Source organism: Pogona vitticeps, chromosome 5 (genome assembly GCF_051106095.1).
Source record: "Pogona vitticeps strain Pit_001003342236 chromosome 5, PviZW2.1, whole genome shotgun sequence".
Lineage (NCBI taxonomy): Eukaryota > Metazoa > Chordata > Lepidosauria > Squamata > Agamidae > Pogona > Pogona vitticeps.
Window position 1 is genome coordinate 136,116,872 of NC_135787.1, and position 24,366 is coordinate 136,141,237.

Consider the following 24,366-nt stretch of genomic DNA (forward strand, 5'->3'; position numbering starts at 1 on the left):
ACACCCATCAACCACAGTGACAGATAATCTCTTCTCCTTAGCACAACAATACACCCACAATGACACACTAATCACCCATCTACAGAAAAACACAAAAGCTTATCTCACAGCCATAAATACTGCACTCCCAAGCCAACTACACCAGAGTACAGAGTGCTGTCCTCTGAAGATAACAGCCACAGAGACTGGCGAAACGTTAGGAAGAACAACCTGCAGAACACGGCCAAAGAGCCCGAAAAACCCACAACAACCATATTCCATGTTGCCATCCTTTGGCAAAGGGAGGTCCTGCCGTAGTGTGGAATCAGGTTTAAGCACAGAGGTCTCAAAGGACCCTTTAAGCAACAAATGGGCAAGTCCCTGGCCCTAAGCTGTCTCAGTCTTAAAGACAACAAGAACCTGGCCGGCCACAATTTGACCACCTCGGACCTCATGCCAGCTTCTCCTTGGTGTGGCCCCAGCATATCTTTTCCCCAAGCACTGTAATCGCACGATCCACAGCGCTAGGAGGTCAGATGGGCTATAGCTTACCTGAGTTTGCAGTGGGACTCACAAACAAAACTTGTTATATCCGCACTACCCATCACAGCATAGGGACTAGCCAAGCTAAGTCCTATGCCTGCCATCAAGCTCACCAAGCTCCAAAAGCAGGCCCCCTTGATGTCTTCAAGGAAGACATCCAAACCTCATTTGGATGGATGTACACCATCATTCTGGGGGAAAAAAGGGCCTATCCATGTGGATCATCTGGTGACCAATCACCGATCCAAGGCCACTGCAATCAGTTCTGCAGACTACCCTGCTAACACTACTTTGCGCAGCATTAGCAGGCCAAAAAATGCCTCGTATCCCTCCATACCAGCTGAGGGATGGTTGCCGGCCATACAGTGTTCATAGCATGATACGGTGCCTTCACTAATCGGAAAACTCAGGCCTATCCGTGGATCCTCTGGTGACCAATCACCAATATGGGCCGCTGCAGACTGCTCTGCAAACTACCCAGCTAATACTCCTTCATGAAGTGTTAGCGGGCCAAAAAATGCCTCACATCCCATCGTGCCAGCCGAGGGCTAATCATCGGCCATACCCTGCTCATAGCAGGGTACTGTGCCATCACCGATTGGAAAAAAGTCAGGCCTATCCATGGATCCTATAGTGACCAATCACCAATCCAGGCTGCTTCAGACAGCTTTGCAGACCACCCTGCTAACACTCTTTCGAGCAGTGTTAGTGGGCCAAAAATGTCTCACATCCCTCCATGCCGGCTGAGGGATGATCATTGACCATGCAATGTCCATAGCAGGGTACGTGACCCTCAACTATGTGAGGTCACCAATCGCATCAAGGATCAAGGCCTTTCCGCAGATCTTGGTCAGGTCGTTACCACCCAAGTGTATTACCAACACATCTGGGGGCTGTTGACCAAAGGCAGCCGCTCGGCAAAGCTGGCCTCACAGCATCCCATGGCATCCTTTCCATTCGATAAGGGCTATAGCTCCAAGTCTGAGTCTGCTCCCCAATGGGGATGTGGCAGCATACTGAGCTGCCCAAAACATAGCTGCAGCCAACGATCATGATGTGCTTCCTCTCATCATCATTATGGCATCTGCAAGATAAAACAAACCAGGTCCCTGCCTAGACATTAGGGGGTGCCTCGTTAATCAGCCTTGGATCGATGGAAGTGAATCTGCACCGTCCCGTTGACTACCCAAACAACCTGCCATTGTAAAGCTACTCCGGCTCTGTTTCCCTTTCCAGTGGCTACCACTTCCTTAATACTTAGGGCATTTAAAAAGTTATTAACGATGCTGCCCTGAAGAAAGCAATTTCATAATCATCTCTATAGATAACCTACCACTGCTTACAAGTGTTTCCTAATAGTCCCGGTAATATAGGTACTCTCAAATCTTTAAATCTGCCTCTTTCCTTAGACCAACTTTCAATCATAGCATAGGAAGGTTGTTACAGCTGTTTTATACAATGGTTCACAGTTGGGTGCTCCCATCCTGCACCACTCAGTGTGGTAATGTGTAATCCTTTTGCTTGCTGCCTGAGCAGAGGACCAAGGCTTCAACTCCCTGTTGGGTGTTTTAAAAGGATTTGAGCTTTCATTTAGCAATGGCTTCCCGGAAAGGTCTGAAGAGTCTTGGCTCATCTGGCAACAGCGGCGGGGAAAAAAATTCGTGATTCCCACGTGGTGCCACTCCTCTGGCCCACTTGCATGAGCACCATCTGCCTCTAAAGTAAATTTTTGAATCCGAAGGAGCCTGCAGTGGCCAACTGGACCTGAATTTTGACCTTAAGCATCTTGTCTCCTCTCCAAAAGGCAAGCAAAAGGATACATCCGCAACAAAAACATGCTGATCATCATCATCACCCTATCTCCTGAAAAGGTCAAAAGCTGTTCCCACAGCTATAAATACTCAACTATGCAACAAACAACAACAGAGCATGGACTGAGTTCCTACTCCAGTCCTCTGAAGATGCCGGCCACAGAGACTGGTGAAACATCAGGAAGAGCCCGAAAAACCCACAACAACCATTAGATCCCAGCCATGAAAGTCTTCACAAATACACCACACCACCATTTCTGGCCTGGCCTTGGCCGGGCAATGGACAAATCACTGCACCCGGCACCTCATCATCATTGCCCGTGTGGCCTTGGCCAGGCAGTGGGCAATTTACTTAACCATATTATCCACCATATAATACTCAGAATTTTGGGGCTCCGGGTTCTTAAGGAGCCCAATGGCAGTGGGGGTAACCCTGGTAAAGGGCCCCAGCCCAATTAAGGTACTAGTTTTGGAAGCTTGGTTGCATGATTATCCTAGTGGTGATGAAGCTAGTTATTTACTCAAAGGTTTTAAGGAAGGCTTTAGGATACCAGCGGTGGGGAGTGCACAGCATTGTTTGCCCAAAATCTTAAATCGGTATATGGCATGGAGGCTGTAGTTCAAGAAAAGATTGCCAAAGAAGTACAGGAGGGGAGAGTGCTGGGACCATTTGTAATAGCTCCTCTGTGGGTTCACCTTTGGGAATGTACCAAAGAAGGCACAGGGTGGGTTTAGACTGTCCGATCATCTGTCTTACCCGAAGGGGGAATCGGTTAACAACGCCATCCCTCAGGAACTTTGTATCGTGCACTATAACTTCTTTGATGAGGCTGTTCGCATGGTCCGTAGGTGTGGTCAGGGGCAGAGCTGGCAAAATGTGACAGAAAATCAGCATTCCGGATTTCGCCTGTTCACCCACAGGATCTTGATCTGTTAGGATTTTACTTCCAGGGTTTTTTCTATATAAATAGAGCATTGCCTATGGGCTGCCCTGTTTCATATGCCACATTTGAACATTTCAGTTTGTTTCTTGAGTGCAAGCTTAGGCGTAGAATGGGGATGTAAAAATATGGCCCATTATTGGGAAAGGAATATGGGAATGTGTAAATTTATACTAGATACCTTTCGTTCCATAGCAGTAGAGTTCGGTTTACCTCTGGTTGAAGAAAAACGGAGAGACCAACCGATGCTCTTCGGTGCTGAAGTAGACATGGTATGGCAAACATCTAGGTTGGCCCCTTCCTATGCTGTAGTATATTTATGCCATGTAAATATTTCCTAATGTAAATAGTATATGTATATATTTGTATTATATAGCTAATTACATAATTATTTATAATTACTATTAATTAATTAATTAATTGATTGATTGATTGATTGATTGATTGATTATAATTTATCCTTTGATTACTATCATCAATATTAGGCAGTATAACCCTGTTAGATTCACAGGGTGTACTTATAGTATTTAAATTGTAATTAATTAATTCTTTGAATAATTAATTCATAACGTATTTGTTTATTTATTTATTTATTTGTATTATGAGCAACTATAAAGTTGAAACCTTCAATAAAACCAAAATCTATTATTGGATTAACAAAAGAGGTCCCAGGGTAATAATAACATTTGAATTGCATTGCTGGAAGGGACCCTTTGAATCATTGGGTCCAGCCCCTGTCAAGGAGGCACAGTGGGGAATTGAACTCCCAGCCTCTGGCTCCATAGTCAGAGACTTAAGCCACTGAGCTATCCAGCAGGTCTGAAGTGTGCTAACAGGTGAGCACATAGTTTGATTTAAATATCGGCAGAATGCACTCTTTTCCTTCTCCTCCAGAAGTGGAGGGAGCGGGGGGGGGGAGCAGAGCACCAAACAGCAGAGCCGAACCGAGCCACAGCCTTGTCTGCTCCTCACCCCAACAGATCAGCCCAACCAACAGTATTGTGCCTTGATATTCTGCTTCTCCTTTTTATTTATTATTTAATTATTTCTTCACTTATTACAATGATTTAAACAAAGCCTACTTAACATTGGCCAAAGCTAAAATTGGGGCCACACTCTCACCAAGAAGCCTTGAGCCAAACTCTCTCCTGTAAATAATCAAATTAATTTTCCAGAAACTATCCCAAAACCACGTTAAACAAAGCACTGTCAAACCGTGGGAGGGAGCCGATCCTGCCCTCCCTTTCCCAAGCATTGATCTGTGCAAGTCTCGCTGCGTAGAAAAAAAGTTAGCCACCAGCCAAATTCCGTCCTTGTCTGTTGCCAGCAAAGGAAGAGGAAGAGGGGAGGGGGAAACAGCCCTTAAATAACCTAACATTCCCCCCCTCTCCTCCTATGCTAATCTCGTGATACCAGAAGTCTTGCACTATCAGGAGAGGGAGGCAAAGGTGAGCCACGCTGCTGAAGTTCGGCTCAGCAGCGGCTCGAGCATTTTATGAAGAAGCCACTCAAGGATCACAGGAAATCATGCTGGACCCTCCTGTCAGAAGGTAACAATGCTGCCCCCACCCCCAATTAACAGGTAGCTAAAAACAATTATTTGTCACTTCAGAGTTTCTGGATGAAAATGGCTGCTCTTTTCGAAAGTTGACCTTGATTATAGAGTAAATATCCAGGGCCTTAGAACTGTGGTTTTCAAGTTCCGTCAACACAAAACACATTTGTGTGGAGAAATTTATGCTAAAACAGAGTTGGATGAAAAGATATGAAGTCATGAGATAAATTACAGATGAGCCAATATTAATGCTGATGAAAACAGCATGTAGAAACTGGTAAAGTGAAAATATTGCCATAGGACATTTCAAGCAGCAGCTTCTTGGAAATAATAGATAAGATCAATGTGTTACTGATATCTTTGTTTACACAAAAATAAATAAATAAATAAATAATAGAATGAAGATAATATTCAGAACAGTTGAGCTCGAGGAGAAAGGAAAAAATGTGTGAAGAGTGCTGAACAGAAAATGACATGCAGTGTGCAGAAGAGAAAAAGCTACAATTGTTGGGAACAATTGCATGTCCTCCTCCCTGCATTATTACCATGACAGAAGAAGTCTTAAAAGATGCCAGTCCTCAGTAATCATTCCACATGTCAGTGTTTGACCTTTAAAGTTCAGGCGTGTGTTGTTTTCCTGTGAGGGAAAGGGTTTTGATTTTTAACCATTTAGCAAATCTAAAGAAACACCCCAAATATTTATGTTGAGATGAAAACAGTGAAGGGGGAAAACCTTGGCTTTTATCTGTCAGAAGAACGAAGAGTCATTTTCAGCTGAAAGACCAAATTAAATTTCAGAAATATAATTGGTGGCCAAATTCTAGTGATGTGTGTGAAAGATTGGGACCCAAAATGCTATCAGATTTTAAAGCTCTTACTGCTGGTAAACAAGCCTTAAGAGAGACATGACAACCTTTTAGAATGGCAGAAACACTGTATAAAAGCTAGGCAAGTACCAAAGGGAGGAACAGGCCATTGCCTGGTGGGGAAAACTAGAGAGCCATTTGCAGGTTTAGGAGGGCCTGATTTAGCATCAGGACATGAGCCCTAAACTTCTTTAAAGACTAATTTAAGCAGTTTGGGTTTTGTGCATAATTAAAAATGGCAAAAACACAATATGGTTGGCATGGTGTACAGTAATGTACCCTCTTCCAGAGTCACTTGTATGATATTTTTAAAATTTTTATTTCTTTATTCCATATTTATTTTGCCTTTAATATATTCAAGGCAATGCACCATTTTCAGACAGGCTTTTAGTTGATTTGGGAAGTAAGTGTTATTAAGGGGTGCTACATATATAATTTCTCTGCCTCTATTCTACTGCTCTTAGGTGTGTCAGTTTCAAAGTGTTTTTACAAGGCACCAGTTTTTAATATAATAATCTGTTTAATTGGTTTTTTGCATTGTATTTCCTTGTATTTTTAATTGTGTTTGATTATATTGTTTTAATTAGTTGTAAACAACTGTATATTATCCGCCTGCTTATTTAACTTATATGCAGAATACATCATGCAAAAGGACTGGATGAATCCCAAGCCAGAATTAAGATTGCCGGAAGAAATATCAACAACCTCAAATATGCGGATGATACCACTCTGATGGCAGAAAGTGAGGAGGAATTAAAGAACCTCTTAATGAAGGTGAAAGAGGAGAGTGCAAAAAATGGTCTGAAGCACAACATCAAAAAAAAAAAAAAAAAACAACCACTAAGATCACAGCCACTGGTCCCATCACCTCCTGGCATATAGAAGGGGAAAAATGGAGGTAATGACAGATTTTACTTCCTTGGGCTCCAAGATTACTGCAGATGGTGACAGCAGCCATGAAATTAAAAGACGCCTGCTTCTTGGGAGGAAAGCGATGACAAACTTAGACAGCATCTTAAAAAGCAGAGACATCATCTTGCCAACAAAGATCCATATAGTCAAAGCTATGGTTTTTCCAGTAGCGATGTATGGAAGTGAGAGCTGGACCATAAAGAAGGCTGACTGCCGAAGAATTGATGCTTTTGAATTGAGGTGCTGGAGGAGACTCTTGAGAGTCCCCTGGACTGCAAAGAAAACAAATCTATCCATTTTGAAGGAAATCAACCCTGAGTGCTCACTGGAAGGACAGTCCTGAAGCTGAGGCTCCAATACTTTGGCCATCTCGTTGGAAGAGAAGACTCCTTGGAAAAGACCCTGAGTTTGGCAAAGTGTGAAGGCAAGAGGAGAAGGGGACGACAGAAGACGAAATGGATGGACAGTGTCATCGAAGCTATCAACATGAATTTGACCCAACTCTGGGAGGCAGTGGAAGGCAGGGGGGCTTGGCGTGCTCTGGTCCATGGAGTCACGAAGAGTCGGACACGATTTAATGACTAAACAGCAACAAAGAGCCTTCGGTCGCTCCATTGGGAGAAAAGTGGCATTTAAATTAAATGAATAAAACAAATGAATAAAACAATACCCAAATTAGGTTGGTTGGGGTAAAATTCAGAAGAATGGGACCGTCTTCCAGTGATTTTTGTGGCGATTTGGGGATCCCCCAAGTCCTACACAATGCTCAACTAATACACCACCCTGTGCTTTGATATAGTTTGCTGTTCTATATATATGATGGCCACATTGGCTCTCTACTATATGGCTGTCTATATGTGTACAACTGAATGTACACATGAGAAACCTACAGATGTGCTCTTCTCTTTTATACTAATGACAGAGGGCTCAACCATGTTCCTGTCCACTTCGGGAACTGTGAGATAAATACAAACTATGCATTGCTTTAAAGACTTAGCTAATGATTATCTCTTATTTTTTTTATCTAAAGGAAGCATAGAACTGAGTTGGAGCCCAGGCCTGAGGAACAGGTGGTTTTAACCCATTGCCCCATGCATTAGTGACTGTCCAAATTAAACTTCACAGAAATTAAAAGTGACATTGCCAGAAGGGGAATAGATTGCATATTAAATTGTTAAAGCCACTTACCCCCCAAATAATGATCTTGATCTGGAGAAAGCCCCCTGCAATTATATTTTAATAACAAAAGAAAAGAAAAACGTATCTGCTACGGTGTTATTTAATCCTTCCAACAGATGTGCTTCTGGTTTGTGGGGACTCTTGTTCAAAATTGCCTCAGTTCTCCCCTGACAAGTTGACTACCTCTTCCCTGCCATGGTATGCCCTATCATGATCATGAGTTACGTGGTTTAAAACATGTAATTAGAATGGGATATGTAGTCAAAAGAAATGTAATATGGAGTCAGAATGGTACTTTGTAATGATGATTTGAAGGACTTTGAAATCTGTTTTCTCAAGTGCTGTGAGAAGATTTTCCTGCAAGCAGTTACAGACTGGAATGAGATAACAGGAAGACTCAATATACCAAGCTAATTAAGGGAAGATAAACAACACCTGTACTCTCATCGGAAAGAGAGATGGAGAAAGATGGGGAAAAAAAACCTAAATTCTAATTGGTTAGCATCTACATGGACAAAGAAGATGGGAGGAGTTTGGGAAACTAGAAAAATGGAGATTGTGCTATGTAACAAGTTCCTTTTTCAGTTCCTTTTACCTTCTTTTGTGTTACAGATGAGGGTTTACATCTGATGATGGATTTGGACCATTATTGGTGAGAATGTAGTTAGCAGAAGAAAGGAAGAGGGGGGCTTATCCTCCAAAGCCACCCAAGCTTGTAGATGTTTTTATTTTAGCTGGGAAATAGTTATTTTATTAACTGCAAGAATCTTTGAATATGTTCTTAAATGCTATGCTTTGCAAAACACTGATTTTCTATGAAACTTTATTTTTTCTAATAAAAATTTAATCTTAAAACTTTGAGGACTGGTCTCTTGAACAGCAATGGCAAGCCTAAATACAGAAGGTGGAAAAGCCACAAGTTTGCTATTAGACAGAGTCCTACCTCACTGAGCTGTTGTGAGTTCTAAGGAATCACAAAGTCCAGGTGTCTGTACTTGCTAAGTAATAAGTAAGTGCCAAAGTGTTCTTTTTAGGTCAGACTTGTTCAAAGGGATTTATGCTACACTCTGCTGGAGCTTGAAGGACTCAGCCCATCACAAAAGAGGTAGATAAAGGCCTGGAGACTCTCTGACCACTTGAGCAGCATTCTCGAATGAGACGATGTTCACGGCATGCCCCTGCTGATTCACTTCCCCTCTTTGTCACGACCTAATCTGCACAAGCTCCCAGAGGGACGGAGCGGAGCAGAAGGCAAATGGAAGATGGTGTGTTCCTTCTTACACCTTGAGTGCTCAGTGAGGGCAAGTGAACAAGAACTGACAACAAGGTAGAGGAACAACAGGAATGGGTTATTCATGTGTGCAAGTCTTGTCAGATGCCAAACAATGATCATCCTGAGATGGCCTAGATATACAAATATTAAATCTTTGGGGCAGCCTCAAGCAGAGAAGAACGCAGCTTATACTGTACCTCCATGGTCTCTCCACTCTCTTTCTATGTACTCTAATTGTGAAAGATTTCCCCCCTGTTGAAAATCCCTTAAAATTATCTCTATACAGCTTAACCTTTTAAGGAGTTTTCTTTCTTTCTTTCTTTCTTTCTTTCTTTCTTTCTTTCTTTCTTTCTTTCTTTCTTTCTTTCTTTCTTTCTTTCATTCTTTCTTTCTTTCTTTTTCTCTTTCTTTCTTTCACAGTAATATAGGCTTCTGTCATTTGTTGTGTATAGGCCTGTCCATGAAATGTTGTTAGAAGAACAGTTCAAAGGTTTTCAAATAATAAAAAAACAGCTCTTCTACTGAGCTAGAAACTTGTTTTTCTTCAGCTGGTCATGGGTCTTTCATCCTGTTATTTTTTCTTTCTTTTTTTCCCTCATCAGAAAAAAAACACTTTTATTAAAGAAGAAATATATATTTTTAGCTGGCTCTACATCTTACCAGAAGTAATTTTAATATACACCTTTATTCTGAGAAGTTAGTTTCTTAAATAACATATATTTGCTCTCTGAGACGATGCTAACAGTGTCATGCAGCACATTCTATTAGCATGGAAATTGATTTTCCCCCCTTGTCTGTAATTTAGTTTTCTGCTACTGTGTTCTGTTATGAAAACTATTCTCGAAAACTGGACTGGAAAACTCACATTGCACTTTAAAAGTGAGTGAGATTCCAGTTGTTTTGTATTGTAAATAATCCTAATGTGTTTGACAGACTAATGACAGCATATACTACAGTTATTTAAACATCAGTAGAATTTGGGAGAGATTTAATACATCAGTACACAAGTGTGAAATGCTAGTAAGTGTACATGCATGCATAATGCATGGAATAATTTGAATAATGCAGATGGGAGATGAATTACCGTATTTTTCGCTCCATAAGACGCTCCGGAACTTAAGACGCACCTAATTTTTAGAGGAGGGAAACTGGAAAAAAATATTCTGAACCAAATATTGTAATAAAATATTTAATAAACTATAACAGAATAACATTTGAACCATGTAAAGTGAACAGCATTCAACAGTGGCATTAAGAACCATTACCACTGTCATTAGTAAATGGAGAGACTTAAAACTTTGTGCACTCTAGTTTTCTGGAAACCCCAAGAACTCACCATCACTAGAGTCAGAATTTAGGAAGCTCATTTGCTCACAATCACTGACATCACTTTCTTCGCTGTCTTCATATAAGATATCGTCCTCAGTTCCATCTAAGGCATTGCTAATGCCACATTTTTTGAATGACTGTACAACAATCTCCTCCTTCACTGAGTCCCAAGATGTTTTCACCCATTCACAAACTTGAGTGATGGTGGGCCTCTTCATTCGTCCAGTAGGTGTCAGATCATGATTACCAGCAGTCATCCATTTGTTCCACTCTTCTCTCATTAAGACCTTAAATGGCTTGTTGATGGAAACATCAAGAGGTTGCAACTGGCTGGTAAGACCTCCGGGAATTACAGCTAGATGAGTCTTCACTTCTTTGAAACATTTTTTTATTGGTTCGCTAATATGTGCTCTAAAATGGTCAAGTACTAATAAGGCAGGTTTTTTCAGAAGTCCTCCAGGACGTTTGGACCAGACCTTTTCAATCCATATTCTCATTCCATTTTCATCCATCCATCCTTTCTCATGTACATGTACAACAACTCCTCGCGGAATCACTTCTTTTGGAAATGTTTTCCTTTTGAAAATCAACATGGGTGGCAATTTGGTGCCATCGGCACAGCAGGATAACACAGTTGTGTAATGGGTCTTCTCATGCCCTGAAGTTTTCACACTGATGGTTTTGGCACCCTTCAGATCTACAGTCCTATTAGATGGCACATCAAAGGTTAGCGGGACTTCATCCATATTCCCAATCTGGCCAATTTCAAAGCCATTTTTCTTCCTAGCATCAATAACGAATTTATGAAAGGATAGAATTTTAGATTCATATTCTTCTGGCATTTTTTGTGCAATTCTAGTTTTGGTCCGCATAGTAAGACCACATCGCCTCATAAATCTGTAGCACCATGATGGTGATCCTGTAAAATCCTGAATGCCTTTCTCTATAGAAATGCGTTTTGCTTCAAATATGATCATTTTTGTCGAGACAGAGAAGCCATTATTCCGCTGATGTATGATCCATTCTTTCATGTCCACCTCCAACTCTGGCCACTTTGCAGCATGTCCACGGAAAGTGTGCTTACTTTTATCAGCTTTTTGCAGCTGATCTTCTTGTTTCCTCCACTCTCTAATCATTTTTTCAGATGGCGGAGGCCCAAAATGTCTCTCTGCTGCTCTGTTTCCATGTTCTTTAGCATATTTTACTACCTCTAGTTTAAAAGGAATTTTATATGCTAGCCTTTTCTGCCTTATCATCCTTGCACTGGTAGAATGAGTTCCCGTAATCTGCAAGAAAAAATGTGCCACTTATTCATCACCACATCCACTGCCTGATTCCTTTTGCAAATATAACCTCAAAGCAGCACAGAATCATAGAATAATGGAATTGGAAGGGGCCTCTAAAGCCATCAATTCCAATCCCTGGTTCAATGCAGGAATCCAAATCAGAGCAGATCTGATAGATGGTTGTCCAATTTTAGAGACTCCAATAGGATAAAATACAGTAGCTGGGAATCACAATGAAAAGATAAAATCTACCAGCAATATTGTGGTGGTGCATTGAACCTTCTGGCAGCCCAAAAAGGCAGACACTTATTGACAGAATAACCTGATGGTTCTTGCAGTCACCATGACTAGCGGTAATGGGTCTTCGTAAAGCTACTGGATTTAAGTAACCATTTGAGATCAAACAGCCTTACCCTCCTACATTTTGGGAAAATAGGTATTTCTTGCCTAGTTGGCAGTGAACTCAAAGGGAACATGGATGCATGAGGGGGTCAGGCAATATCACTGCCCTTGGTAATGGAAATGGTGGGACATTTCAACTCATGATCCCTGTTTAATAATCCTTTATTACCACCTCTCCCCAGAATCCCTTGGGCCCCAAGACCTTTGGGATCAGGAGTTTGCACACAGCTGGCTAAGAGGTGCCAACATGATGGAGATGGCAGTGGCTGGGAGACACAGCTGGATCTTGCTACTGTCTACTTTCTTCCTTGGTCTGAATGTGGCATCACAGCAAATGTGGGGTGGCAACAAGCAGCAGGGATGGCAGTGGGGCTTCTCTTTCTGACATCCAGTGGCAAGAGGACTTGCACCAAGGCTGGCCGAACAACGATTAAGAAAAACCAATAAAAACAGGGGGAGCAACACAATGCAGCTTTAGTTAACACAAAAAGAGTACTAAAAATTTTTTGCAATTGTGTGTGTGTACATGTGAAATCTCCTTGGGTTCTTAAACCAATTTTCAAGATTTCAAAGCTTTACTTGAACATATTCAGATCTGTGATTCAGATCTGCCCTCTGCAATTCAAATTGCCTTGCTTCTGATGAGTCCATAAAAACTGGACTCAGCTAATGTGGCAAGCTGATACACCAAATAAAACCTGTAGCCCCAGTAGTAATATATTAAGGAAAGGAGTGTTAGGTCCCTTTTTGGTTTCCCTTTTGAACTTTATTCTGCATGTGCTCAGTGCCTTTTTAATCATTCTGTGCTTCAGAATGAAATTTGGCTAACAATACACATTAGCCTCCCCCCCCCCGTCCCTTAATGTTTTAAATATCTGCAAAATTACTTCTATTTAGGCCTAATTTATGATGAAGTGATGCAGCTTCCTGCAAAGCTCTGAACTACAGAGAGCTATTCTAGCAGGCTCTCAGTAGTAACTTTATCTTCCCCTCAGGCCTATTTAACTTACTGCCAAAGTTAGAAGCTTTTGTTTCTGTCCTCTCTCTCTCTCTCTCTCTCTCTCTCTCTGCTTCTCAAAATGTCTGGCTAGTCACATGGTCTAACTTCTCTGCAGAAGGTGAAGGGAAAGAGACTCCTCCTTCCTGCTTTGCTTCTCCAATAGAGAAGCCTACTGGGTGATGCAAGCAGGCAGATATGCTAATATCTGTGCACTGGAGGATTGTGGGAGGAACATCTAGCCCCTGATGGGGGTCCTGTGGGGCACCCCAAAACACTGAGTAGCTCTCCTGGCCTCTTTCAGGACTGGGGCTGTGCAGCCCTGTTCTGATCAGGAGGTACAGCCGGCGGTCACCATGCCTTTGGGGGATAGTGCACACAAAGGGCCAGGAGGCTTAGGGGCCATTCAAACTCAAACCTAGCAGGAGAGATACCATTGTTGTAAAAGTGGTTTTCCCAGGGTAAGGCTCATCTATTGCACTTCAGATGAGCTGACCCCTGTGATTTCCCAAATGTGGGAAAATCAACTGCTTAAGTTGGGGACTGTGTTTCTGGTTTTTCTAGAATCACTCTTTCCCCTTTGGTCTTTGGCTATTTGCATTGTTTGCTGCCATAGGCCTGTTTGCCTTGCTGGTTTTCTAGGTGGGCTGCAGGAAGCAGATCCTGGAAAGCTAGCAGTGCAGAATCCTGAGGTCTGAACAGCAAGCAGTCTCTGCTGCCAGTTCAGAGGCCTCTTGGCATGGCAGTGGGAGGCTTTTGGGTGGTGGTGGCTGAACCCTGGGTTATTGTATTCACTCCATAAGACGCATGTACTTTCCCTCCCACCTTTTTGGAGAGAAAAAGTGCGTCTTATGGAGCGAAAAATACGGTAATATGCCAGAAAGACCAGTGAAGTGAAAACAACACAAGAGTTGGAGATCCTCAGATTTATCAGTTCACAAAAGAAAGAGGTTCAGAAAAACATTTATATTATAAGGAAGAAATTCATGGTATCTGTACACCTAAAGGAAATTATTTCTTTTGCAATGCTGCTGAATACTGAAGTGTCAATTTCTTGTAACATTTTATTTTGCCTAGTATTGCCATATCTAGAATGTTTGATCCATTAGGTTCTACTATATCATAACTTATTAAGTAGCACTGAGCACATTTCAGTCTTAGTGCATCTGCCACTCATTATTTCCTATGGCTTCACAATAAATTACCATATTTTTCTGTGTATAAGATGATACTTTTGTCTAAAATATTTACAGTGGGGTCTCTACTTAAGAACTTAATCCATATTGGAAGGTGGTTCTCAAGTTCAAAAGTTCTTATGTTGAATCTGCATTTCCCATAGGAACGCATTGAAAACCATTTAATCCGTATCTGCTCTTTTCCGTCCATAGAAACTACAGTGGAACCTCTACTAAAGAACTTAATCCATTTTGGAATGGTGTTCTTAAGTTGAAACGTTCTTAAGTTGAAGCAAAATTTCCCATAGGAATGGACTGAAAACCAATTAATCCGTTCTGGCTGTTTTTTTGTTATGCAGAGGTGTGTTCGTACATTGAAGCATTAGTTCCCATAGGAACTAATGGAAAGCTGGTTAATACGTACTCTACCACTAGGGGGAGAATTTTTTTTTAACCTAAGATGATCTAAGGTTAAAAAAAGAGCAGGAAAGGTTTTTTTTCCCTGTTCTTATCTTGGATTTCTGTTCTCAAGTAGAAGCAAAATTTAGCAAATGGAGCTGTTCTTAAGTTGGATTGTTCTTAAGTAGAGACGTTCTTAAGTAGAGACCCCACTGTATATTAAAAATTGAGGGTCGGCTTATACACGGAAGTAAGGAGGGGAAGGGATCAAAGCGCTTTGATTCCTGCTTTCTTCAGAAGAAAGTATAGGGGGAAAGCACTTTCTTTGGAAGAAAGTGGAGAGAGAAAGCAGGAATCAAAGCGCTTTGATCCCTGCCTTCTCCTTCCACTTCGTTGCAAGGAAAGAAATTTGGAGTTAGAAAAGGGGGGGCATGGCGTCTTATACAGGGGGTGTCTTATACATCGAAAAATATGATATAGTAGAACCTAATGGATCAAAGTGCCCGGGGTGGTTTTTTTAATGCTTTGGAATGAAATGGGGAGGGGGGAACTAAACAATAAAGCTTGCCCTCTAGAAACAGTTTGAAGTCCTTGAAAATAAATCCTGGAAGTAAAAATGAAGTTTCCTTAGATTCCCTGAAATACTAAGAAGATGGAAGTGCATAGTACATCCTGCTACTGTACTAGACATCGGTGAGTAAGCTATAGAAAGAGTGCATAGATCATGTAGGCCTCCTCCTTATCAGAGAGGCAAATAAATGGTCTTATTGTTAAATAATTGTAATATAAAGTTAAATATCTGCTTTCTTTTTAGGAAGAGGCAACAACTTGTCAGTGAAAATACTAAGGACATGACTTAATGCAGCTGAACAAAGGGTCTCAAAATGGCAGATGTGCCTTTATTTTAAACACAAGTGTGTATTTTGAAGACAAAACATTTCCACCTATGAATGCAGAGCGCTTAAATCATAAAGGTCAATCCCAAAACAATCTAAGCTAATTTTCATACTCCAAAAAGTGAGAGAAATTCCTACTCCGACATTCACACATAATCACTCTCAGGATTTTCCTGCTTGAATGAAAGATTTGCTTCTGTCTCCAGAGAACAGCTAGCAGGGAAAATTGTCATCACAGACAACAGATCAGATAACACAACAGTGACTCCATCAGATTCAGACTCTGAGTAAGTTTGTGGATTCCCCCTTTTTTCATACTTAATGAAATATAAATTCCACCTTTTCTGAATAAAGTTTATGTTGCAATGGGAAAGATGGATGCTTCTAACCTCAGAGGAATTGTGATCTATGAATTTCCATTGGCAAAGGAGAACTTTTGGCATCTTTGGTATATGTTCATATACTTTAGAGTCTCAAGGCCCTTAACTAGTGGAATGGATGTAGACATTTGGACATCCAGGCGAATGCCTGGGAGAGACATTTTTCACATCCCTGCTTGTGGAATTAGAAGGTTGTATAAGAGTAGATCAGTACTTGAACATGGACTGATTCTCCCAAGATCAATCAAGACAGATGCCACTCGTCAAGGAGAGGAAGTCTTTGTATTTGCATAGGAATCTGCAGCAGCTGGCTCTGTGAAGCCGCAGGGTGAGGCTGGCATTCTTGATTCCTGAAGTGGTAGGACATAAAAATGTTTCCATTCCTACTGTGTTCATGCCACAAACATTCTTATGAAAAGGAGCCTGAGGCAAAGTTTACAGTTGTGTGAGCCAGGAGATTGGAAGAAAAAAGCGATATTTCTTTCTATCTCTCTGAATCCTTGTAAGGCCAAAGTCAGCAATATTTGGGGATTATAGTCTAAATAAGATGAAAACAAAATAAAGTATGTGTTTTTAAAAAGATATTTTTATGCTGCCTTTCTCTTCAAAAGGATCAAAGGGGCTTATAGCATTGAAAGGAACCAAATTAAAAGCCAAAACAATAAATCATTGCACCATTAAAAAAGAATTAAAGAAATATGATGTTAAAAGTAGTAGTTAAATAACAGGAATTAAAAACACTTTAAAACCAACAACAATAAAAGCACAACAGTCTCATTTTAAAAGGCCCACTTGGATAGCCAGGTTGTGTGTATCATTTCCCCCTCAGTTCTCAGAGACAGAGAGCTTATATACTTACATGCAGATATTTTCTCTCCCCCCCCCCCCGGTTGTACATTTTCAGTTGATTTACCTTAAAGCACCTTTACTTTTAATTAATACAGTAGCAAGCAAGAAAGTGCATATGCCCCACGTCAGTTATGACTTGGTCATGTCACAGACAAGCAGGCTTTAGGTCCAATACAGAAGAAATCTGCTCCTTTGAAGTCTGCTACCGGTGTAATTATCCAGGACCGAGCACAGCAGATAGAATTCTGGGTGCAGCACTACTCTGAGCTATATTCCAGAGAGAATATTTTAACTAAAGAGGCACTAAATAACATTGAGTGCCTAACTGTCTTGGAAGAGCTGGACAGCGAACCAACTTTAGCAGAAATAAAAGTGGCCTTGGATTCCGTCACCTCCAGCAAGGCACCTGGGAAGGATAACATCCCTGTTGAAGTGCTGAAGTACTGTAAAGAGATCATCAGCACCATGCTGTATGAAATCTTTTGTCTTTGCTGGAGGGAAGGTGGAGTACCACAGGACATGAAGGATGCAAACATCGTCACATTGTATAAGAACAAAGGAGACAGGGGCGACTGCAATAACTACCGTGGCATCTCTCTTCTCAGCATTGTAGGGAAGCTGCTTGCCTGTGTTCTGCTGAAGAGGCATGAGGTGCTTGCACACAGAGTCTATTCAGAATCACAGTGTGGATTTCAAGCTAATAGATCCACCACTGACATGGTATTCTCCCTCAGACAGTTGCAGGAGAAATGTCGGGAACAATGACAGCCACTTTTTGTGGCCTTCATAGATCTCACAAAGGCCTTTGATTTGGTTAGCAGGGATGGCCTTTTTAAAATACTTCCCAAGATTGGATGTCCACCTCGACTCCTTAACATCATCAGGTCCTTCCATGAGGAAATGAAGGGCACTGTAGTTTTTGATGACTCAATATCAGATCCCTTTCACATCCGAAGTGGAATGAAACAGGGCTGTGTCCTCGTGTCAACTCTGTTTGGGATCGCTTTTGCTCTCATGCTGAAGCATGCCTTTGGAACTGCAACAGAAGGTGTCTATCTGTGGACTAGATCAGATTGAAAGCTCTTCAATCTCTCTAGATTGAGAGCGAAGACCCAAGTACAAACTGAAATGCATATGGGACTTCCTCTTCACCAGTGATGCAGCCATTGTTGCCCACTCTGCTGAAGACTTCCAACAACTCATGAATCATTTCAGCAAGGCCTGCCAAGACTTTGGACTAACAATCAGCCTGAAGAAAACACAACTCATGGGCCAGGGCGTGGACTCACCTCCCTCTATTTCCATCTCCACACAAGAACTGGAGGTTGTTCATGACTTTGTGTACCTTGGCTCAACTATCTCTGACACACTCTCTCTAGAAGTCAAGATGGATAAACAAATTGGCAAAGCAGCTACTATGTTCTCTAGACTCACAAAGAGAGTATGACTTAATAAGAAGCTGACGACATATACCAAGATCCAGGTCTATAGAGCCTATGTCCTGAGCACACTCCTGTACTGCAGTAAGTCCTGGACCTTTTGTGCATGGCAGGAGAGGAAGCTGAACATGTTCCATATGCGTTGTCTCCAACACATTTTTGGTATCACCTGGCAGGACAAAGTTCCAAATAGAGTAGTCCTAGAATGAGTTGGAATTTTTAGCACGTATACATTACTGAAACAGCAATGTCTATGTTAGCTTGGGCATGTCATGAGAATGGCTGATGGTCAGATTCCAAAAGATCTCCTCTATGGAGAATTAATGCAGGGAATTCGCCCCAGAGGGAGACCACAGCTGCGATACAATGATATCTGCAAGCGGGATCTGAAGGCCTTAGGAATGGACCTCAACAGATGGAAAACCTTGACATCTGAGCATTCAGCCTGGAGGCAGGCGGTGCATCACGGACTCTCCCATTTTGAATAGACCCTTGTCCAGCACACCGAGGCAAAGAGGCAGTCCCGAAAGCAGCAAAATCAGAAAGCTGGACAGGGGGCAGATTGTATTTGTCTTGAGTGTGGAAGGGATTGTCACTCTTGAATTGGCCTTTTCAGCCACACTGAATGTTGTTCCAAGTCCTCCATATAGAGCATGTTACCATAGTCTCTCGAGACTGAAGGATGCCTAATCCAAATCCTAATGTCACAGAAGTCATAAAACAGATTATCTCAGTGCTGTTTGTTTATATCGGCATGGAAGTGGATTATTAATTTATTTGTACGTCTCTTGATGCTATTTTACTAAAACAGAAAGTATTCATTGTACAGACTTGATTGTTCTATCTCAGGAAATATTTTATGCAAGGCCCATAAATGCTTGTTGTGTAATGAATGCATTTCTCTTCAAGGTGCCACAATATTATTTGTTGTTTAGGATCTTCTGAGTGTTCTTGTGACAAATATGTAGCCATATCTAAATGCTTTTTGGAGAAGATTGTCATCTATTGATTTCTGATGTTGCTGGTCTTAGTGTGATAAGATTTCTAATGTCACCAATGAATGTTTCTTTGCCAGAGATTAAACTGCTGTGATGCAAAATAATAAGAATAAAAAAGATAAGTGTCCTGATGAGTTTAGAAAGGTCTGCTTTACAGGATTAAGAAAAAAGCAGCAATCGGCATAGCTTTGTATGTGAATGCCAGCCACTGAAGATCTTGTCACTGAGAATTTGTGAAAGTTTACATTTTGAAGGAAATAAAAAACTCTAAATGTATCTGTCTTAAAAATGGGGATTTGGTGTGGTTCAGAGGATTGGGCCTAGAGGCGTTACATGGGTGCCCTGAATTCTGGAGTCCGCCCCTTTGTGCAGGCACCCACTCAGAGGAGGGGGGGTTAAGGAATCCTTTGGCACTGCTTCTGCTGGGGCACCTGCAGAATGAGGTGGAGTGCAGAATCTGAGGTGCCCATGCAACACCTGTGGCCCCAATCCTCTGAACTGCACCAAACTACGGTAAGTAGTTGAACATGCATATGCAGTGGTGCCTCGCTTAACGATTACCTCATTAAATGATGAATCTGCTTGACGATGAGGTTTTTGCGATCGCTTTTGCAATCTCAAAACGATGTTTTAATGGGTAAAATTTGCTTCCTGATGATCGGTTCCCTGCTTTGGGAACCGATTCTTCGCATTACAATGATCAGAACAGCTGATTGGGTTTCAAAATGGCCGCCCGTTGTGCAAAATGGCTCCCGCTGTGCTTTAGGATGGATTTTTTTTTGCTGCACAGGCATTGGAAAATGGCCGTCCTATGGAGGATCTTCGCTGGACGCTGAGGTATTTCACCCATTGGAACACATTGAACTGGTTTTCAATGCATTTCAATGGGCTTTTTTGTTTCGCTTGACGAGGATTTTGCTCTATAACGATTTCGCTGGAATGGTTTATCCTCGTCAAGCGAGGCACCACTGTGTTTCCTTTGTGCCTGATTTGCAGATTGTATTATGAGCTGTGTATGAGGTTTAAATAATAACCATACAAGAACAGAATGTTTCATGGAATTAAAACAATGAAAATAATAATTTTGCTCTAACTAAGATGTGTTTATAAGCACATTACATGTCTGAGTGTCCGTCGGTGTAAATCCTAGACAGACTGTATTTACTCCATTGTATATTTTAACATCTTTTGGTTCTATCTACTAGAGACCATTCAACCTTTATATCTTTGTTCAATCTTTTGTGAGGATGACACACAAAGCCTTGGGCATGCAATGGGAGCAAGAACAAATTTGATTCCTTTACACCAGTGATGGGAGATCTTAGCAAGGCTGAGGGCCATTTGTCAGCAGTCTGATGTCAGCATTCCCCAGAGGGCAAGGTCAGAGAAGCTAACTTGCACATTTAAGTTTTAATTTTTTAAAAAAGAATACAATGGTTGTAAGCTGTAGAGGTCATGGCAAAGTGGTGTTTTTAACCGAAGAAGAAGAAGAAGAAGAAGAAGAAGAAGAAGAAGAAGAAGAAGAAGAAGAAGAAGAAGAAGAAGAAGAAGAAGAAGAAGAAGCTCACTTTTTAAAAAAGCTCATTTTGGTCTAAAATATGTTTCATGGATATACGGCGGGTATATGGAATATAGGGTAGCTTAGGGGCTCCTCAAAACATGGCAAAATTGCCCCCCTGGCCCTAGAAAGCACAAGGGAGCCCTTGTTCATAGTCCTCTGTCAGTGTTTGCAGGGGCCTCGGATTCAGGCTCAGCCTGTAGGTGTCCACTGAAAGAGGTTGACTCCTTCTCTTCTTTCCCTGGGTACTTCGAATGACCTAGTGTCATCTGGCCTAAAAAGGGCCGCATCCTTAGCTATAGTTCTATTTATTGTTGCTGTTACTTCCTTGCAGAGTCCCTCTTTATCTACTGTACTGTCATTCCTCAAGAACCGTCAGGATTTCTTTAGTATTTTTACAGCCTTTCCAGAAAAAAAAACACCCCTTTGCAGGCAGCTTACAAATCACAGAGAACTGTAATTTAATGGAAAAAGCATTAAATTACTGTTTCAATGACATAATACTATGCAAACAACTTAAAACAGCAAATTGCAAGCACTTTTTGGAAAAAAAAAAAGCAAACAAAAACAGTCACCTAGTACGTAAATTACAAGCCCATCAAAGACAAGCTGTATATTGCAAAACCATAGTTACAGCCTAGAATCATGAACCCGGTTATCACAACTGTGTTTTGTTTTTAAGAATTAGCATGAGATGGTATTTGAACTAAGAATGGCTTCGTTGAAATGTTCACTGACCTACCATACTTACTGAGTGAATTTGGGCATATTGTTCTTTCCTAGTGTAATTTGTTAAATGTGGCTGTTGTAGGAATAAAACTCTCTACCAACTTCCTCAGAAGATGAGGAAAAATACAAAATGTAAATAACAGTTCAGTAACAGTAATAGTTTGGTTAACATTGCCCTGGAGCTGTATTTTAACAGGCAGGTTGATGGGGAGAGGTCTTTGCATTGTAGTTAAAATTTTAGAGCAAATAAAAGTGCCTTAACATACTCCAGTTTCTACTCCATATACAATTGTTACAACCATCATGGAAGTCTTAGTAGCAACAAAGGTGGGTATCACAATAGGTTATCATTTATGTTTCACAATACGTAGCTTGTATTCTGAACAGCAACGGGTGCTGCTGAAAAATTCCCCTGCTTTTCTGTTAGGAACAAGTTGGCAGGATTTCTTTATTTTCAACTCTGGCATCCCCTGGAATTGCAATGTCAATGATCCGGACATTTCTTCATTCTATTATTACTATGTCTGGTGTTGTATGTTCAAGGTGTCTATCTGTTTGGATCCGGAAATCCCACAAGATCTTGACATCCTCATTTTCTGACACCTTCTCTACCTGATGTTCCCATGGGTTTTTGGAGGCTGGCAAATTATATTTTTCACATAATGACCAGTACACTAACTTTGCCACTCTATCATGTCTAACTTTGTAATCTGTTTGTGCAATCTTTGGACATTCACAGATGAGGTGTGACACAGTTTCATCTTTTTCTTGGCAGAGTCTGCATTTGCTGTTAGCACTAATTCATTGGACCTTAGCTTTCATCACATTGGTTGGGTGCGTATTCTTGTGCAGCAAAAATCAAGCCTTTGGTTTCTTTCTTAAGGATCCCTAGTTTTAGCCATGCCACGTTAAATTATGATTATGCTTTCCATCAATATTTGTCCATGTAGTGCTTTATTCTTCCACCTGTTTAATTTATTTTCAATTTCTTGTTTCTTATATTGAGCCTTTGTTTCTGTTGTTTTCAAAATATTCTCCATTTTCACTGTCTTAAGTAATTTTTCTCTGCTTGTACTGATATAATCATGTAGGCTTCTTTTTTCCTCCTCTACTACCTGCTGTATTTGCAGCAATCCATGGCATCCAATTGTATTATTATTATTATTATTATTATTATTATTATTATTATTATTATTATTATTATTATTATTATTATTATTATTATTATTATTATTATTATTATTATTATTATTATTATTATTATTATTATTATTATTATTATTATTATTATTATTATTATTATTCACAATATAAATCAAACCAAAAAGACTTTTCCATGGCATTACATTAATTCATTTCTCTTAAACATATTACTTCACCCGTGGCGCCTTCACCCTTGGGGCTAGTTCTCCTTTTGATATTCTTACATTTCATTCTGCCTGATTTCTGTCCAAAAACACATTGTTCCTCTCCTGGTGTATACCCACTCCGTTTCCGAAATTCACATTCCAGAAATAAATTCAATAATTTTGAGTACTGCAATGCACTATATATAAGATAGCCTTTGGAAAGTGTTTGTACTGTCCAGTGGGTCCAGAACACTGTGGGTAGTTTGTTACCACAGCTTCATTGGCTGCTAGTCCATTTCTTGACACAATTTTAAAAAAATCTTATATAGCTTGAGTCTAGACTTTCTGATGTATCATATGAGATGGGGGCTTTGTATTCATATACGAATACAAACCCCACCGGCACAGCCCAGTTACCTCCTGCCCCCAGAACCTGCCAGTCCACTTACAGTGTGGTGTGGACTGCACGTGGCTGGCATCATTGTCAGTGCGTCAATCATGGCACTAGCTCGGCTGCAGCAGCCTTGTCTCTCTGCTCACCCCACCACTCCACGGCTGAGCGGGGAGACTCATCATCCTGCTCCTTTGCCAGAGTGGTGGGGCAAGCAGGAATATGGGGTTGTGGCAGCTGAGCTACAGCTGTAATGAGCACACTGGCGATGATGCTGGCCACGCATGCCATGTGCCATGCTGTAAGTGGACTGCTGGGTTCTGGGGGGGTGAAGTATTCAGGGTGGCTACCTGATTTCATCTATGAATATGAAGCCCCCATCTCTAATCATATCTCTTGGTATGTGAGAACTGCCACAGTCTTAAGATCTGCAGATGAGAACTTTTTTTCTTTCCTATCAGCCTTCACAGTCACATTTGGTGAGGACACGAGACAGCCTACTTCGTGGCTTCCCCCAGGTTATGGAACTCCCAAGAGAAGGAAGGATTGCTCCCTCCTAGCTTTTTATTGGTTTTAAATTGTATGAAAATACTGTTTGCGTTAACTTGATAATCTATCAAATACAATTTAAGTGTTGTAATTTATTATAGTTTTCAGCTGAATTTGTTTTTTTTATTTATTTAAACTGTGTGCAAACTGTTCTTTATTTCCTAGTTTAGTTTAAGGTTACTTAAACCTTACAGTGTGTTGGAGTTTTTGCATCCTCGCATGTTGCCTATAGTAGATGTGGCCAGGAGGGACCTTAATGGGCTGGGGTGGCTGTCAGTCACCAACAGCACTAATAGTTCCTTCCCTGCCTCTGAATTCAAAGAGATCCCCACCACTTTGCTCTTTCCCTCTCTTTAGTCTGTTGGAAGTGATTAGTCCATTGAGGCCTGCTGCTCAAAGCAGTAATGTTTGTTCAGTTTGCTGGTTGACCTGTTCAGAACTGTAAATAAAGAAAATGGTTTTTATCCTTTCTACTGTGGAATGTTTCAGAGTGAGTTATTGAAACTGTAAGTGCTATTGGATGAGAAAAAGGGGTGGACTGATCTGGAGAACTTGAAGCTAATTCTGCTCTATGGATCCCT

At 41.0% G+C, this 24,366-nt stretch overlaps 1 protein-coding gene and 1 non-coding gene across 2 annotated transcripts in view; both read left to right on the forward strand.

Moving 5' to 3' along the window:
- The window catches only part of LOC144583284 (uncharacterized), a 624,829-nt gene that overhangs the window by 147,858 nt on the left and 452,605 nt on the right, over nt 1–24,366 (forward strand). The window lies entirely within an intron of this gene.
- Nucleotides 13,484–13,644, forward strand: LOC140701525 (U1 spliceosomal RNA). Its single transcript, XR_012080432.2, has one exon. It is a non-coding gene; the product is annotated as a U1 spliceosomal RNA (small nuclear RNA).